Below are 16,001 nucleotides of genomic sequence, written 5' to 3' on the forward strand. Positions count from 1 at the left end.
CGAAAGCGTGGCAGGTGGCGTTCGTTAGGGACAGTCATGGAGGTGATGCGCACCGAGTTGCACGCCATTTGGACTTGGCCAGACCTAGATGTGAGCGTTCAAAGTCAGCGCGTTTGTTTAAACTTTCTCCTCCAATTCGTTTCAACTGCTCAAGCGTTTCTCGCTCATCCGACTGTAGCGTAACGCTTTATATGTTAATATCTCTTGTCTCCTTGGGAGTAGGAAGTCTGTTCATGGATCTTTGGAAAGGGCTGCATCTCCCCTGTAATCGCCTTCGAGCGGCACGCAGATCGAACCCACGGTTTTCACGCTATGATTTTTTTAAATGTGTTGCGCGGCGGAGAAATTGCGCGCCTCGGACGTCATTTCGGCTTAATATCTCTTGTCTCCTTGGGAGTAGAAAGTCTTTTCATGGCTCTTTGGAAAGGGGTGCATCTCCCCTGTAATCGCCTTTAAGCGGCACGCGGATCGGACCCACCGTTCTCACGCTAAGATTTTTTAAATGTGGTGCGCGGCGGAGAAAATGCGCGTGTCGGACATCATTGCTGCTTAATATCTCTTTTCTCCTTGGGAGTAGGAAGTCTGTTCATGGCTCTTTGGAAATGCTGCATCTCCCCTGTAATCGCCTTCAAGCGGCACGCGGATCGAACCCACGGTTTTCACGCTATGATTTTTTTAAATGTGGTGCGCGGCGGAGAAAATGCGCGCGTCGGACGTCATTGCCGCTTAATATCTCTTGTCTCCTTGGGAATAGAAAGTCTTTTCATGGCTCTTTGGAAAGGGTTGCATCTCCCCTGTAATCGCCTTTAAGCGGCATGCGGATCGGACCCACCGTTCTCACGCTACGATTTTTTAAATGTGGTGTGCGGCGGAGAAAATGCGCGCGTCGGATATCATTGCGGCTTAATATCTCTTGTCTCCTTGTGAGTAGAAAGTCTGTTCATTGCTCTTTGGAAAGGGCTGCATCTCCCCTGTAATCGCCTTCGTGCGGCACGCGCATCGGAACCATCGTTATCACGCTACGATTTTTTAATGCCGCCAGGGACGCGCCGAAAGCGTGGCAGGTGGCGTTCGTTAGGGACAGTCATGGAGGTGATGCGCACCGAGTTGCAGGCCATTTGGATCTGGCCCGGCCTAGATGTGAGCGTTCAAAGTCAGCGCGTTTGTTTAAACTTTCTCCTCCAATTCGTTGCAATTGTACAAGCGTTTCTCGCTCATCCGACTGTAGCGTAACGCTTTATATGTTAATATCTCTTGTCTCCTTGGGAGTAGGAAGTCTGTTCATGGATCTTTGGAAAGGGCTGCATCTCCCCTGTAATCGCCTTCGAGCGGCACGCAGATCGAACCCACGGTTTTCACGCTATGATTTTTTTAAATGTGTTGCGCGGCGGAGAAATTGCGCGCCTCGGACGTCATTTCGGCTTAATATCTCTTGTCTCCTTGGGAGTAGAAAGTCTTTTCATGGCTCTTTGGAAAGGGGTGCATCTCCCCTGTAATCGCCTTTAAGCGGCACGCGGATCGGACCCACCGTTCTCACGCTAAGATTTTTTAAATGTGGTGCGCGGCGGAGAAAATGCGCGTGTCGGACATCATTGCTGCTTAATATCTCTTTTCTCCTTGGGAGTAGGAAGTCTGTTCATGGCTCTTTGGAAATGCTGCATCTCCCCTGTAATCGCCTTCAAGCGGCACGCGGATCGAACCCACGGTTTTCACGCTATGATTTTTTTAAATGTGGTGCGCGGCGGAGAAAATGCGCGCGTCGGACGTCATTGCCGCTTAATATCTCTTGTCTCCTTGGGAATAGAAAGTCTTTTCATGGCTCTTTGGAAAGGGTTGCATCTCCCCTGTAATCGCCTTTAAGCGGCATGCGGATCGGACCCACCGTTCTCACGCTACGATTTTTTAAATGTGGTGTGCGGCGGAGAAAATGCGCGCGTCGGATATCATTGCGGCTTAATATCTCTTGTCTCCTTGTGAGTAGAAAGTCTGTTCATTGCTCTTTGGAAAGGGCTGCATCTCCCCTGTAATCGCCTTCGTGCGGCACGCGCATCGGAACCATCGTTATCACGCTACGATTTTTTAATGCCGCCAGGGACGCGCCGAAAGCGTGGCAGGTGGCGTTCGTTAGGGACAGTCATGGAGGTGATGCGCACCGAGTTGCAGGCCATTTGGATCTGGCCCGGCCTAGATGTGAGCGTTCAAAGTCAGCGCGTTTGTTTAAACTTTCTCCTCCAATTCGTTGCAATTGTACAAGCGTTTCTCGCTCATCCGACTGGAGCGTAACGCTTTATCTGTTAATATCTCTGGTCTCCTTGGGAGTAGAAAGTCTGTTCATGGCTCTTTGGAAAGGGCTGCATCTCCCCTGTAATCGCCTTCGAGCGGCACGCGGATCGAACCCACGGTTTTCACGCTATGATTTTTTTAAATGTGTTGCGCGTCGGAGAAAATGCGCGCGTCGGACGTCATTGCGGCTTAATATCTCTTGTCTCCTTGGGAGTAGAAAGTCTTTTCATGGTTCTTTGGAAAGGGTTACATCTCCCCTGTAATCGCCTTTAAGCGGCACGCGGATCGGACCCACCGTTCTTACGCTACGATTTTTTAAATGTGGTGCGCGGCGTAGAAAAGACGCGCGTAGGACTTATTTGCGGCTTAATATCTTTGGGCTCCTTGGGAGTAGAAAGTCTGTTCATAGCTCTTTGGAAAGGGCTGCATCTCCCCTGTAATCGCCTTCGAGCGGCACGCGGATCGAACCCACGGTTTTCACGCTATGATTTTTTTAAATGTGGTGCGCGGCGGAGGAAATGCGCGCGTCGGACGTCATTTCGGCTTAATATCTCTTGTCTCCTTGGGAGTAGAAAGTCTTTTCATGGCTCTTTGGAAAGGGCTGCATCTCCGCTGTAATCGCCTTCGAGCGGCACGCGGATCGAACCCACGGTTGTCACGCTATGATTTTTTTAAATGTGTTGCGCGGCGGAGAAATTGCGCGCCTCGGACGTCATTTCGGCTTAATATCTCTTGTCTCCTTGGGAGTAGAAAGTCTTTTCATGGCTCTTTGGAAAGGGGTGCATCTCCCCTGTAATCGCCTTTAAGCGGCACGCGGATCGGACCCACCGTTCTCACGCTAAGATTTTTTAAATGTGGTGCGCGGCGGAGAAAATGCGCGTGTCGGACATCATTGCTGCTTAATATCTCTTTTCTCCTTGGGAGTAGGAAGTCTGTTCATGGCTCTTTGGAAATGCTGCATCTCCCCTGTAATCGCCTTCAAGCGGCACGCGGATCGAACCCACGGTTTTCACGCTATGATTTTTTTAAATGTGGTGCGCGGCGGAGAAAATGCGCGCGTCGGACGTCATTGCCGCTTAATATCTCTTGTCTCCTTGGGAATAGAAAGTCTTTTCATGGCTCTTTGGAAAGGGTTGCATCTCCCCTGTAATCGCCTTTAAGCGGCATGCGGATCGGACCCACCGTTCTCACGCTACGATTTTTTAAATGTGGTGTGCGGCGGAGAAAATGCGCGCGTCGGATATCATTGCGGCTTAATATCTCTTGTCTCCTTGTGAGTAGAAAGTCTGTTCATTGCTCTTTGGAAAGGGCTGCATCTCCCCTGTAATCGCCTTCGTGCGGCACGCGCATCGGAACCATCGTTATCACGCTACGATTTTTTAATGCCGCCAGGGACGGGCCGAAAGCGTGGCAGGTGGCGTTCGTTAGGGACAGTCATGGAGGTGATGCGCACCGAGTTGCAGGCCATTTGGATCTGGCCCGGCCTAGATGTGAGCGTTCAAAGTCAGCGCGTTTGTTTAAACTTTCTCCTCCAATTCGTTGCAATTGTACAAGCGTTTCTCGCTCATCCGACTGGAGCGTAACGCTTTATCTGTTAATATCTCTGGTCTCCTTGGGAGTAGAAAGTCTGTTCATGGCTCTTTGGAAAGGGCTGCATCTCCCCTGTAATCGCCTTCGAGCGGCACGCGGATCGAACCCACGGTTTTCACGCTATGATTTTTTTAAATGTGTTGCGCGTCGGAGAAAATGCGCGCGTCGGACGTCATTGCGGCTTAATATCTCTTGTCTCCTTGGGAGTAGAAAGTCTTTTCATGGTTCTTTGGAAAGGGTTACATCTCCCCTGTAATCGCCTTTAAGCGGCACGCGGATCGGACCCACCGTTCTTACGCTACGATTTTTTAAATGTGGTGCGCGGCGTAGAAAAGACGCGCGTAGGACTTATTTGCGGCTTAATATCTTTGGGCTCCTTGGGAGTAGAAAGTCTGTTCATAGCTCTTTGGAAAGGGCTGCATCTCCCCTGTAATCGCCTTCGAGCGGCACGCGGATCGAACCCACGGTTTTCACGCTATGATTTTTTTAAATGTGGTGCGCGGCGGAGGAAATGCGCGCGTCGGACGTCATTTCGGCTTAATATCTCTTGTCTCCTTGGGAGTAGAAAGTCTTTTCATGGCTCTTTGGAAAGGGCTGCATCTCCGCTGTAATCGCCTTCGAGCGGCACGCGGATCGAACCCACGGTTTTCACGCTATGATTTTTTTAAATGTGGTGCGCGTCGGAGAAAATGCGCGCGTCGGACGTCATTTCGGCTTAATATCTATTGTCTCCTTGGGAGTAGAAAGTCTTTTCATGGCTCTTTGGAAAGGTTTGCATCTCCCTTGTAATCGCCTTTAAGCGGCACGCGGATTGGACCCACCGTTCTTCCGATACGATTTTTTAAACGTGGTGCGCGTCGGAGAAAATGCGCCTAATATCTCTGGTCTCCTTGGGAGTAGAAAGTCTGTTCATGGCTCTTTGGAAAGGGCTGTATCTCCCCTGTAATCGCCTTCGAGCGGCACGCGCATCGGAACCATCGTTATCACGCTACGATTTTTTAATGCCGCCAGGGACGGGCCGAAAGCGTGGCAGGTGGCGTTCGTTAGGGACAGTCATGGAGGTGATGCGCACCGAGTTGCACGCCATTTGGAGTTGGCCCGGCCTAGATGTGAGCGTTCAAAGTCAGCGCGTTTGTTTAAACTTTCTCCTCCAATTCGTTGCAGTTGTACAAGCGTTTCTCGTTCATCCGACTGGAGCGTAACGCTTTATATGTTAATATTTCTGGTCTCCTTGGGAGTAGAAAGTCTGTTCATGGCTCTTTTGAAAGGGATGCATCTCCCCTGTAATCGCCTTCGAGCGGCACGCGGATCGAACCCACGTTTTTCACGCTACGATTTTTTTTAAATGTGTTGCGCGGCGGAGAAAAGACGCGCGCCGGACGTATTTGCGGCTTAATATCTCTTGTCTCATTGGGTGTAGAAAGTCTGTTCATGGCTCTTTGGAAAGGGCTGCATGTCCCCTGTAATCGCCTTCGAGCGGCACGCGGATCGAACCCACGGTTTTCACGCTATGATTTTTTTAAATGTGGTGCGCGGCGGAGGAAATGCGCGCGTCGGACGTCATTTCGGCTTAATATCTCTTGTCTCCTTGGGAGTAGAAAGTCTTTTCATGGCTCTTTGGAAAGGGCTGCATCTCCGCTGTAATCGCCTTCGAGCGGCACGCGGATCGAACCCACGGTTTTCACGCTATGATTTTTTTAATGTGGTGCGCGTCGGAGAAAATGCGCGCGTCGGACGTCATTTCGGCTTAATATCTATTGTCTCCTTGGGAGTAGAAAGTCTTTTCATGGCTCTTTGGAAAGGTTTGCATCTCCCTTGTAATCGCCTTTAAGCGGCACGCGGATTGGACCCACCGTTCTTCCGATACGATTTTTTAAATGTGGTGCGCGGCGTAGAAAAGACGCGCGTAGGACGTATTTGCAGCTTAATATCTTTGGGCTCCTTGGGAGTAGGAAGTGTGTTCATGCCTCTTTGGAAAGGGCTGCATCTCCCCTGTAATCGCCTTCGCGCGGCACGCGGATCGGAACCATCGTTATCACGCTACGATTTTTTAATGCCGACAGGGACGGGCCGAAAGCTTGGCAGGTGGCGTTCGTTAGGAAAAGTCATGGACGTGATGCGGACCGAGTTGCAGGCCATTTGGACCTGGCCCGGCCTAGATGTGAGCCTTCAAAGTCAGCGCGTTTGTTTAAACTTTCTCCTCCAATTCGTTGCAATTGTACAAGCGTTTCTCGCTCATCCGACTGGAGCGTAACGCTTTATCTGTTAATATCTCTGGTCTCCTTGGGAGTAGAAAGTCTGTTCATGGCTCTTTGGAAAGGGCTGTATCTCCCCTGTAATCGCCTTCGAGCGGCACGCGCATCGGAACCATCGTTATCACGCTACGATTTTTTAATGCCGCCAGGGACGGGCCGAAAGCGTGGCAGGTGGCGTTCGTTAGGGACAGTCATGGAGGTGATGCGCACCGAGTTGCACGCCATTTGGAGTTGGCCCGGCCTAGATGTGAGCGTTCAAAGTCAGCGCGTTTGTTTAAACTTTCTCCTCCAATTCGTTGCAATTGTACAAGCGTTTCTCGCTCATCCGACTGGAGCGTAACGCTTTATCTGTTAATATCTCTGGTCTCCTTGGGAGTAGAAAGTCTGTTCATGGCTCTTTGGAAAGGGCTGTATCTCCCCTGTAATCGCCTTCGAGCGGCACGCGCATCGGAATCATCGTTATCACGCTACGATTTTTTAATGCCGCCAGGGACGGGCCGAAAGCGTGGCAGGTGGCGTTCGTTAGGGACAGTCATGGAGGTGATGCGCACCGAGTTGCACGCCATTTGGAGTTGGCCCGGCCTAGATGTGAGCGTTCAAAGTCAGCGCGTTTGTTTAAATTTTCTCCTCCAATTCGTTGCAATTGTACAAGCGTTTCTCGTTCATCCGACTGGAGCGTAACGCTTTATATGTTAATATTTCTGGTCTCCTTGGGAGTAGAAAGTCTGTTCATGGCTCTTTTGAAAGGGATGCATCTCCCCTGTAATCGCCTTCGAGCGGCACGCGGATCGAACCCACGTTTTTCACGCTACGATTTTTTTTAAATGTGTTGCGCGGCGGAGAAAAGACGCGCGCCGGACGTATTTGCGGCTTAATATCTCTTGTCTCATTGGGTGTAGAAAGTCTGTTCATGGCTCTTTGGAAAGGGCTGCATCTCCCCTTTAATCGCCTTCGAGCGGCACGCGGATCGAACCCACGGTTTTCACGCTATGATTTTTTTAAATGTGGTGCGCGGCGGAGGAAATGCGCGCGTCGGACGTCATTTCGGCTTAATATCTCTTGTCTCCTTGGGAGTAGAAAGTCTTTTCATGGCTCTTTGGAAAGGGCTGCATCTCCACTGTAATCGCCTTCGAGCGGCACGCGGATCGAACCCACGGTTTTCACGCTATGATTTTTTTAAATGTGGTGCGCGGCGGAGAATAGACGCGCGCCGGACGTATTTGCGGCTTGATATCTCTTGTCTCATTGGGTGTAGAAAGTCTGTTCATGGCTCTTTGGAAATGGCTGCATCTCCCCTGTAATCGCCTTCGAGCGGCACGCGGATCGAACCCACGGTTTTCACGCTGTGATTTTTTTAAATGTGCTGCGCAGCGGAGAAAATGCGCGCGTCGGATGTCATTGCGGCTTAATATCTCGTTTCCTTGGGAGTAGAAAGTCTTTTCATGGTTCTTTGGAAAGGGTTGCATCTCCCCTGTAATCGCCTTTAAGCGGCACGCGGATCGGACCCATCGTTCTCACGCTACGATTTTTTAAAATCCGCCAGGGACGGAACGAACGCTTGGCAGGTGGCGTTCGTGACGGACAGTCAAGCAGTTAATGTGCACCGAGCTGCAGGCCATTTGGACCTGGCCCAGCCTAGATGTGAGTTTTCAAAGTCAGCACGTTTGTTTCAAAGTTCTCCACCAATTCGTTGTAATTGCGTGTGTGCGCGTGAACACCAGGTTTGTGGAGGAGTTCGTCCTTGGACTGTACAAGGGGAGACAGTGTGTGGCCTGGCTGCGTGAGGTTGCAGTTTGCTGGGCATGAGAGATTGGCATGTGGTGCCCTGGAGGTGTGGTTGTTCCAGGACGGGCAAGGTGGGGTAGTGTGGCTGGGTGACGGTGCGCTTCACTGGGGATGTGGTTGTGAGTTGCAGGCCCATTCCTTTGAATGACAGAAAGGATCTGATTTGTTTCCAGGTTTAAACGTACTTTTCTGGGTATGACTGTTACCTCTTGGGCCAGGAAGTCTGTTTCTAGTTTTATTTAAACGGTCAAACTGCGTGAAGTGTGCCCAGGCCCAGAGCTACTTTGCTGGGCATGGCTGTGTGACCTCTTGGGCCTGGAAGTCTGGTTGTAGTATGATTTTAAAGGGTCAAATGCTCTCCATTGTGTGTCCAGGTTTAAGGCTACTTTGCTGGGCATGTGATTTGGACCCATCGGGTACGGAAGCCTTTCCGTCACGTGCTCGTTTTCCACGCCTTCAGCGCAGGTAGCCTGCGAATTTAAAACCGACGTGCATTTTATTCTTTTCCCCTTTTATCCTTTCATATCTCTCCGCTACCTTGGAGAAGAGAGACGCACACGGGTAAATAAAATGTAAATATCTCTAAATATCTGTATAATATGTAAATAAAAGGAAGATGTGGTTGTGTAGTGTAGTCGTTTGATTATAAATAATCTCATAATAATTTTATCCACAAATTCTTATACATTTATACATGTTTATCTCTCTCTTTGTGTGTGTGTGTGTGTGTGTGTTTTTCTGTGTCACTAGTGGGGCCTGTGGCCCGATTGGAGTGTTTGCGGTGTGAGAATGAGGAATGAGGAGTTGGAGAACAGTTTGTTGGAGCAGCTGAAGGAGTTGAGGTTGCAGAAGCAGAAGGAGCTGCAGGTTCTTCAGGAGATGCTGAAACACAAGCAGCATGAGGAGACAGAGCTCCTGCAGAAACAGCAGGAGGAGGAGGAGCATAACAGGTCCATCAAGAGTAAGTACTATGGAAATGCAATAATACTAACATAACTAATAATGAATGCTAGCCTTTAGGCTCCAATAAAAGTGATACTAATATATGTATAGTACTATATATATTATATTTTATATATTCAGTAGTAATTATGTAGTATATACAATCTATGTTATATCCAGCAGTAATGATACTTGCTCTGGCAGATCTGAAAATGGCCTGTGAACAGGAGAAGAAATCTCTGGAGGAAGAACTTGAGAAGCTCAGACTGTCACTGCAGGTAGAGATCCCTTATAGTGTCAGTACACATCCACCAGTACCTCCACCTTTCACTTATAACGTCAGTACACATTCAGTACACATTCCCACCTTTCCATTGTACTGGCTGTAGTGATGATTCGTATGTGTGGGTTATACCAGCCCATAGAGGAGGACATTATGAGTCTGAAAGTGGCGCTGGAGATGAAGAACCAGGAGATCAAAGATCAGCACGATCTTTTGGTCAAACTATATACTCTGTATGTATACTATATACTCTGTATGTAGTATCTGGTTTAACACTATATCCTCTTTATATATACTATATACTGTTTATGTAGCTCCTGGTTTAACACTATACCCTCAGCTTACTCTAGTCTGCAGATGTGAAGAAATTAAACAGAATGTGTATCTGTGTATATGTGCGCACCTGTATGTGTCTGGTTGTAGTATTATTTAAAGGGTCAAACTCCGTAAAGTGTGCCCAGGCCCAGAGCTACTTTGATGGGCATGATTCTGTGACCTCTTGGGCCTTGAAATGTGGTGCTTTGAATGATTTAAAGAGTGAAACGGTCTGAAGTGTGCCCACGTTTAAAGCAACCTTGCTGGGCATGACTGTGTGACCTCTTGGGCCAGGAAGTCTGTTTCTAGTTTTATTTAAACGGTCAAACTGCGTGAAGTGTGCCCAGGCCCAGAGCTACTTTGCTGGGCATGACTGTGTGACCTCTTGGGCCTGGAAGTCTGGTTGTAGTATGATTTTAAAGGGTCAAATGGTCTCCATTGTGTGTCCAGGTTTAAGGCTACTTTGCTGGGCATGTGATTTGGACCCATCGGGTACGGAAGCCTTTCCGTCACGTGCTCGTTTTCCACGCCTTCAGCGCAGGTAGCCTGCGAATTTAAAACCGACGTGCATTTTATTCTTTTCCCCTTTTATCCTTTCATATCTCTCCGCTACCTTGGAGAAGAGAGACGCACGCGGGTAAATAAAATGTAAATATCTCTAAATATCTGTATAATATGTAAATAAAAGGAAGATGTGGTTGTGTAGTGTAGTCGTTTGATTATAAATAATCTCATAATAATTTTATCCACAAATTCTTATACATTTATACATGTTTATCTCTCTCTGTGTGTGTGTGTGTGTGTGTGTGTCTGTGTGTGTGTGTGTGTGGTTCTGTGTCACTAGTGGGGCCTGTGGCCCGATTGCAGTGTTTGCGGTGTGAGAAGGAGGAGTTGGAGAACAGTTTGTTTGAGCAGCTGAAGGAGTTGAGGTTGCAGAAGCAGAAGGAGCTGCAGGTTCTTCAGGAGATGCTGAAACACAAGCAGCAGGAGGAGACAGAGCTCCTGCAGAAACAGCAGGAGGAGGAGGAGCATAACAGGTCCATCAAGAGTAAGTACTATGGAAATGCAATAATACTAACATAACTAATAATGAATGTTAGCCTTTAGGCTCCAATAAAAGTGACACTAATATATGTATAGTACTATATATATTATATTTTATATATTCAGCAGTAATTATGTAGTATATACAATCTGTGTTATATCCAGCAGTAATGATACTTGCTCTGGCAGATATGAAAATGGCCTGTGAACAGGAGAAGAAATCTCTGGAGGAAGAACTTGAGAAGCTCAAACTGTCACTGCAGGTAGAGATCCCTTATAGTGTCAGTACACATCCACCAGTACCACCACCTCTCACTTATAACGTCAGTACACATTCAGTACACATTCCCACCTTTCCATTGTACTGGCTGTAGTGATGATTCGTGTGTGTGTTATACCAGCCCATAGAGGAGGACTTTATGAGTCTGAAAGTGGCGCTGGAGATGAAGAACCAGGAGATCAAAGATCAGCACGATCTTTTGGTCAAACTGTATACTCTGTATGTATACTATATCGAACCCACGGTTTTCACGCTACGATTTTTTTAAATGTGGTGAGCTGCGGAGAAAAGACGCGGTCCGGACGTATTTGTGGCTTAATATCTCTTGTCTCCTTGGGAGTAGGAAGTCTGTTCATGGCTCGTTGGAAAGGGCTGCATCTCCCCTCTAATCGCCTTCGAGCTTCAAGCGGATTGGACCCACGGTTATCACGCTACGATTTTTTAAATCCGCCAGGGACGGGCCGAAAGCGTGGCAGGTGGCGTTCGTTAGGGACAGTCATGGAGGTGATGCGCACCGAGTTGCACGCCATTTGGACTTGGCCAGACCTAGATGTGAGCGTTCAAAGTCAGCGCGTTTGTTTAAACTTTCTCCTCCAATTCGTTGCAACTGTTCAAGCGTTTCTCGCTCATCCGACTGGAGCGTAACGCTTTATATGTTAATATCTCTTGTCTCCTTGGGAGTAGGAAGTCTGTTCATGGCTCTTTGGAAAGGGTTGCATCTCCCCTGTAATCGCCTTTAAGCGGCATGCGGATCGGACCCACCGTTCTTACGCTACGATTTTTTAAATGTGGTGCGCGGCGTAGAAAAGACGCGCGTAGGACGTATTTGCGGCTTAATATCTTTGGGCTCCTTGGGAGTAGAAAGTCTGTTCATGGCTCTTTGGAAAGGGCTGCATCTCCCCTGTAATCGCCTTTAAGCGGCACGCGGATCGGACCCACCGTTCTCACGCTACGATTTTTTAAATGTGGTGCGCGGCGCAATAAATGCGCGCGTCGGACGTCATTGCGGCTTAATATCTCTTGTCTCCTTGGGAGTAGAAAGTCTGTTGATGGCTCTTTGGAAAGGGCTGCATCTCCCCTGTAATCGCCTTCGAGCGGCACGCGGATCGAACCCACGGTTTTCACGCTATGATTTTTTAAAATGTGGTGCGCGGCGGAGAAAATGCGCGCGTCGGACGTCATTTCGGCTTAATATCTCTTGTCTCCTTGGGAGTAGAAAGTCTTTTCATGGCTCTTTGGAAAGGGCTGCATCTCCCCTGTAATCGCCTTTAAGCGGCACGCGGATCGGACCCACCGTTCTCACGCTAAGATTTTTTAAATGTGGTGCGCGGCGGAGAAAATGCGCGCGTGGGACATCATTGCGGCTTAATATCTCTTGTCTCCTTGGGAGTAGAAAGTCTGTTCATGGCTCTTTGGAAAGGGATGCATCTCCCCTGTAATCGCTTTTAAGCGGCACGCGGATCGGACCCACCGTTCCCACGCTACGATTTTTTAAACGTGGTGCGTGTCGGAGAAAATGCGCGCGTATGACGTATTTGCGGCTTAATATCTTTGAGCTCCTTGGGAGTAGAAAGTCTGTTCATGGCTATTGGGAAAGGGCTGCATCTCCACTGTTATCGCCTTCGAGCGGCACGCGGATCGGAACCATCGTTATCACGCTACGATTTTTTAATGCCGCCAGGGACGGGCCGAAAGCGTGGCAGGTGGCGTTCGTTAGGGACCGTCATGGAGGTGATGCGCACCGAGTTGCAGGCCATTTGGACCTGGCCCGGCCTAGATGTGAGCGTTCAAATCAGCGCGTTTGTTTAAACTTTCTCCTCCAATTCGTTGCAATTGTACAAGCGTTTCTCGCTCATCCGACTGGAGCGTAACGCTTTATCTGTTAATATCTCTGGTCTCCTTGGGAGTAGGAAGTCTGTTCATGGCTCTTTGGAAAGGGCTGCATCTCCCCTGTAATCGCCTTTGAGCGGCACGCGGATCGAACCCACGGTTTTCACGCTATGATTTTTTTAAATGTGTTGCGCGTCGGAGAAAATGCGCGCGTCGGACGTCATTGCGGCTTAATATCTCTTGTCTCCTTGGGAGTAGAAAGTCTTTTCATGGCTCTTTGGAAAGGGTTGCATCTCCCCTGTAATCGCCTTTAAGCGGCACGCGGATCGGACCCACCGTTCTTACGCTACGATTTTTTAAATGTGGTGCGCGGCATAGAAAAGACGCGCGTCGGACGTCATTGCGGCTTAATATCTCTTGTCTCCTTGGGAGTAGAAAGTCTTTTCATGGCTCTTTGGAAAGGGTTGCATCTCCCCTGTAATCGCCTTTAAGCGGCACGCGGATCGGACCCACCGTTCTTACGCTACGATTTTTTAAATGTGGTGCGCGGCGTAGAAAAGACGCGCGTAGGACGTATTTGCGGCTTAATATCTTTGGGCTCCTTGGGAGTAGAAAGTCTGTTCATGGCTCTTTGGAAAGGGCTGCATCTCCCCTGTAATCGCCTTCGAGCGGCACGCGGATCGAACCCACGGTTTTCACGCTATGATTTTTTTAAATGTGGTGCGCCCCGGAGAAAATGCGCGCGTCGGACGTCATTTCGGCTTAATGTCTCTTGTCTCATTGGGAGTAGAAAGTCTTTTCATGGCTCTTTGGAAAGGGCTGCATCTCCCCTGTAATCGCCTTTAAGCGGCACGCGGATCGGAACCATCGTTCTCACGCTACGATTTTTTAAAATCCGCCAGGGACGGAACGAACGCTTGGCAGGTGGTGTTGGTGACGGACAGTCAAGCAGTTAATGCGCACCGAGCTGCAGGCCATTTGGACCTGGCCCAGCCTAGATGTGAGTATTCAAAGTCAGCACGTTTGTTTCAAAGTTCTCCACCAATTCGTTGTAATTGCGTGTGTGCGCGTGAACACCAGGTTTGTTTAGGAGTTCGTCCCTGGACGGTACAAGGGGAGACAGTGTGTGGCCTGGCTGCGTGAGGTTGCAGTTTGCTGGGCATGAGAGATTGGCATGTGGTGCCCTGGAGGTGTGGTTGTTCCAGGACGGGCAAGGTGGGGTAGTGTGGCTGGGTGACGGTGCGCTTCACTGGGGATGTGGTTGTGAGTTGCAGGCCCATTCCTTTGAATGACAGAAAGGATCTGATTTGTTTCCAGGTTTAAACGTACTTTGCTGGGTATGACTGTGACCTCTTTGGCCAGGAAGTCTGTTTCTAGTTTTATTTAAACGGTCAAACTGCGTGAAGTGTGCCCAGGCCCAGAGCTACTTTGATGGGCATGATTCTGTGACCTCTTGGGCCTTGAAATGTGGTGCTTTGAATGATTTAAAGAGTGAAACGGTCTGAAGTGTGCCCACGTTTAAAGTAACCTTGCTGGGCATGACTGTGTGACCTCTTGTGCCTGGAAGTCTGGTTGTAGTATTATTTAAAGGGTCAAATTGCATGAAGTGTGCCCAGGCCCAGAGCTACTTTGCTGGGCATGACTGTGTGACCTCTTGGGCCTTGAAATGTGGTGCTTTGAACGATTTAAAGAGTGAAACGGTCTGAAGTGTGCTCACGTTTAAAGTAACCTTGCTGGGCATGACTGTGTGACCTCTTGGGCCAGGAAGTCTGTTTCTAGTTTTATTTAAACTGTCAAACTGCGTGAAGTGTGCCCAGGCCCAGAGCTACTTTGCTGGGCATGACTGTGTGACCTCTTGGGCCTGGAAGTCTGGTTGTAGTATGATTTTAAAGGGTCAAATGGTCTCCATTGTGTGTCCAGGTTTAAGGCTACTTTGCTGGGCATGTGATTTGGACCCATCGGGTACGGAAGCCTTTCCGTCACGTGCTCGTTTTCCACGCCTTCAGCGCAGGTAGCCTGCGAATTTAAAACGGACGTGCATTTTATTCTTTTCCCCTTTTATCCTTTCATATCTCTCCGCTACCTTGGAGAAGAGAGACGCACGCGGGTAAATAAAATGTAAATATCTCTAAATATCTGTATAATATGTAAATAAAAGGAAGATGTGGTTGTGTAGTGTAGTCGTTTGATTATAAATAATCTCATAATAATTTTATCCACAAATTCTTATAAATTTATACATGTTTATCTCTCTCTGTGTGTGTGTGTGTGTGTGGTTCTGTGTCACTAGTGGGGCCTGTGGCCCGATTGGAGTGTTTGCGGTGTGAGAAGGAGGAGTTGGATAACAGTTTGTTGGAGCAGCTGAAGGAGTTGAGGTTGCAGAAGCAGAAGGAGCTGCAGGTTCTTCAGGAGATGCTGAAACACAAGCAGCAGGAGGAGACAGAGCTCCTGCAGAAACAGCAGGAGGAGGAGGAGCATAACAGGTCCATCAAGAGTAAGTACTATGGAAATGCAATAATACTAACATAACTAATAATGAATGTTAGCCTTTAGGCTCCAATAAAAGTGATACTAATATATGTATAGTACTATATATATTATATTTTATATATTCAGTAGTAATTATGTAGTATATACAATCTGTGTTATATCCAGCAGTAATGATACTTGCTCTGGCAGATATGAAAATGGCCTGTGAACAGGAGAAGAAATCTCTGGAGGAAGAACTTGAGAAGCTCAGACTGTCACTGCAGGTAGAGATCCCTTATAGTGTCAGTACACATCCACCAGTACCTCCACCTTTCACTTATAACATCAGTACACATTCAGTCCACATTCCCACCTTTCCATTGTACTGGCTGTAGATATGATTCGTGTGTGTGTTATACCAGCCCATAGAGGAGGACTTTATGAGTCTGAAAGTGGCGCTGGAGATGAAGAACCAGGAGATCAAAGATCAGCACGATCTTTTGGTCAAACTATATACTCTGTATGTATACTATATACTCTGTATGTAGTACCTGGTTTAACACTATATCCTCTGTATATATATTATATACTGTTTATGTAGTTCCTGGTTTAACACTATACCCTCAGCTTACTCTAGTCTGCAGATGTGAAGAAATTTAAACAGAATGTGTATCTGTGTATATGTGCGCACCTGTATGTGTCTGGTTGTAGTATTATTTAAAGGGTCAAATGGTCTCCATTGTGTGTCCAGGTTTAAGGCTACTTTGCTGGGCATGTGATTTGGACCCATCGGGTACGGAAGCCTTTCCGTCACGTGCTCGTTTTCCACGCCTTCAGCGCAGGTAGCCTGCGAATTTAAAACCGACGTGCATTTTATTCTTTTCCCCTTTTATCCTTTCATATCTCTCCGCTACCTTGGAGAAGA

This window comes from Electrophorus electricus, chromosome 9, assembly GCF_041902795.1.
Source record: "Electrophorus electricus isolate QZ-2024a chromosome 9, ASM4190279v1, whole genome shotgun sequence".
Lineage (NCBI taxonomy): Eukaryota > Metazoa > Chordata > Actinopteri > Gymnotiformes > Gymnotidae > Electrophorus > Electrophorus electricus.